This window comes from Acyrthosiphon pisum, unplaced genomic scaffold (assembly GCF_005508785.2).
Source record: "Acyrthosiphon pisum isolate AL4f unplaced genomic scaffold, pea_aphid_22Mar2018_4r6ur Scaffold_21189;HRSCAF=23259, whole genome shotgun sequence".
Classification (NCBI taxonomy): Eukaryota; Metazoa; Arthropoda; class Insecta; order Hemiptera; family Aphididae; genus Acyrthosiphon; species Acyrthosiphon pisum.
Window position 1 is genome coordinate 143,537 of NW_021770628.1, and position 3,696 is coordinate 147,232.

At 34.0% G+C, this 3,696-nt stretch overlaps 1 long non-coding RNA gene across 1 annotated transcript; it reads left to right on the plus strand.

Moving 5' to 3' along the window:
• Positions 1–408: 408 nt before the first annotated feature.
• LOC115034827 lies at positions 409–1,508 on the plus strand. The gene is made up of 3 exons (XR_003840098.1): positions 409–1,212; positions 1,302–1,364; positions 1,471–1,508. It is a non-coding gene; the product is annotated as an uncharacterized LOC115034827 (long non-coding RNA).
• Positions 1,509–3,696: the final 2,188 nt, after the last annotated feature.

Below are 3,696 nucleotides of genomic sequence, written 5' to 3' on the forward strand. Positions count from 1 at the left end.
CTCCGGTTTGCGGTGACGTCGAGTACTCAGAAATAAGCAAAATTTTCAAATCGTTACATTTCGAATGCATTTTCGTGAAAGGCGAAGAAAAACGGCGAATCATAGAAGATTTCCTTCCCGATGTCAAAATTCACGAGATGGGTGAAGATTTGGATTGTCCACGCCTAGACCAGTTACATGAGCGGTTAACCGAAAATATACACCGCCAACCGTGCTGTTTATACCATAAGGATTTAAATCATAGACTATGCACGTATAATAGGGTTTTTATATTGTTAAAATGGTTTAAAAATAATACGTGAAAAGAATTGTATGGTATAATATATATAATTTAATTTCTGTACATAATATTTCTGAAATAAATACATATTATATTATATAATGTTGTACTGCGTTTTATTACACAAATATGTGTGTGTGTATGTATATGTATATATATAATTGCCATCTGGGTTCTACGTTCGCACGGACTTACGCCCGACCCTGCATTCCTTAACGATTCTTTTAAAAATAATTTGTAGAACAATATAGTGTAATTTCTGTATACACGATATTACTATATTTCACCCTTATATTTATATTATGGGTACGAATATCGAGCTTAGTCAACAAAAATAAGCCACATCTGGACGAACATTGACGGGGTATAAAGAGCCCCGCCAGCCTACGTCGGCGGCCTAGTGGACGCACATGGCCAAGACAGTGACCGTCGGGTGATCCGACGGATGCACGTGGTCAAGACGGCACATTCCGGTATACGACGCGCAGGATCCGCTCCATGATCGACCCTTTTCTTTATACATATGTGTGTATATCAATCAACGAACCAGTTCGGTATTGCGCGCGTCGAACGGTGTAGGTGGGGGTGGCCGTCGATGGCCATAATTTTGGACACTTGACCGCTGTCCACCCAATATTGAATCAGTCCTATTTTCTCTACAGCACAAAACAGACCTCTCCAGATATTATCAGTCACCAGCTCAAGTCATAAATATTACAACACCTCCGTACGAATAAAGTGAGTTTTATTTAATAATTATTATATGCAGTCGTATTACACTAGTGTAATGTCTATAATTTTTAAAATATCATTACTTTATATTATATTATACGAAATTAACGTGAGTTATATTTTTCAGTTCTGAATTCATACCCTATCAACATTCAACTACGTCAAGTCATACACAACTACACGATCTACTAAAAATAAAAGTTAGTTAATTTAATTAATTAATTATATTAATACAATTGTACAAAACATAATTTTAATTCGATATTAATAACCAATATTTTTGTTTTAGTTCAACTCGTCTCCGTAGTTCACTTTATCAATTCTCCAGTCCGCAGCAGAAACATCGAATAAAGTGAGTTAATTTCATTTTTATTAAAATAATAAAAATATCTATTCTCACTATGCGCCCGCGTTTAAATAATTTACTTTTTTCTAACATTTTTTTTTTCTGTCCTCAGTTTAATATGGATACGAATACGATCTTGTTGGAGTCATTAAATTCACAGTGCTGCAACGTAAATCTTTCAATCGGTGACCTCCAAAAGGACGTCCCGTATCCGGTTAATTCGATGAAGAACGCCGATACCAAATTTGGCGTCGCGGTGGCATGCATACTCCACGATGACTCAACCGGGGGAACGGTGAACGTGTTCCTCCCGAAGTCGATAAGGATGACTGTGGAAGCATGTGAAACGTATAACCGGGGCGAGGGGGTAAGGTTAAGCCTAGTTTTTAGGGGGATGAATAATAGGAGTTTTGTGATAGGTTTTGAAAGAAATCTATTATGACTCTCCTATTAACATTATAATTAACTGTTAAAATGTTTTAATAAAAAAAATTAAAAATATGTCGTTATTCTCATTTTATCTAGATCGTTTAATTTTAAGGAACGTATAATATAATTATATACATTTAACAAGTTATATAATTATTATTCTGTCCAAGATGAGTTGGTTTTAAAAAATATATTATTTAATAATTATTATTATTATTATAAGGTTTATTCTCGTAAATATGAGGTTGGTTTCTTATTTAATATTATATAAGATTTATATTATTTAATAATGATATCAGTAAGCATTTGATAAAAATTATATGGAATACAAAAATTCAGTATATAATAATATTTTATTTAAATAACATTATAGAATTATAATTATACATATCCGTGTCAAATTTCAACAACAATATTTTTTTCCAATGAAGAGTTTCTTTAGGGGGATTGATATCCCACAAATGAAAGCCGCTCGGATGAAAAGACTGTGCATCGTCTGAAAATATGACGCGCAATTTAGTTTTTATTTTTTAAAACCAAAAGTACCAAATTTATTTATATATATACTCGTATATATATATATTAAGACTCACTTAATATTTCTCCACTGTCGGGGAATTGTCCAGATATCAGGTGTAGCATAGGTAACGGCGAGCTCGAGTCTGGTGATTTCCACGGAAATCTCTGTCCTGCATGAAACCCGAGCGAATAATTGTCGGAGGTTTTTTCGACTTCGACTACTCGTAACGTGTAATCGAGCGGATCGTGCGATTCCGCGAATAAATCAGGTGACTAAAAATGAAATAAAATAAATTTTAATTTAAGTAGAGTGGTACAAAATTATATAACTTACCACGCATCGAGTCTTGGGAACATGGTTGAAAAACGAACACTCCTCTGACGACATATTAATATATCGTTATTACACGCGAGTAAATATTTAACTCCAAAGACTGACTGACGGAGAAGTGCTAGCCATCAGAACACCGTATGTAGACATATCAAATATCCTCGCCCCGCTTCTTATCACACCGCGAATGGGCGGGAGTTTTTTAAAAATAATAATAATAATAATAATGTTGTCAAGACCTCGGTAAGATAAGGGTGAGTATTAGATTAGATAAGGATGAGAAGATAAAGATGAGGTAAAATATGATAAGGATGAGAATAAATACTATCGCGATACTAAAATAATAATAATAATTTAAAAACACGAGATTAAATACAAAACGTAGTTAATATAATATTTTAGCATCGTACACTCTCATATTTTTATATACAACGGTTACATTTCTCGATTATACATTATATATATATATATATATATTTTATCAGGTTATAAAAGTATGCAGCAGACACATTTCACGATTATACAATTTATACAGATATTTTAATAGATTATAATTATATATATATATATATATATTATATATATATATATATATATACAGATATGAGATCATTGAACAATAATAATAATAACAATATAATAACAATTTAGTAATTTATACGGTGATGACCGTGCGCGTACGTCGAAATGTTGTCCGATAACACGTAACGCTTGTCGTCTGCCCTGTTCAAGACGAGTTTCATAGCCCTAATAGTCCGCACTTCGTGTTTAAACGAGCGTATAGAGACATTTTCTCTATACGGTGTAAAAGGCATATAGCTATAACAGTGAGACGGATGTGTGGTCGACGGTGAATTTGTTGCAGAGGATGAGGCGTTCCTATGTATTTGGCTAACGGCTTTAAGTGCGGAATCGGCTGCGATCATTTTCCCCATGTTAGCATCGAACTCATCGTCGCGCTCATCAGATTCCGCACCGTCGTCCACATCGGCAAACAAACACCGCTTATGCTCGGCGAAAGTTAGGTGATTTCTAATAACGTGTCTCATGACACCCTTC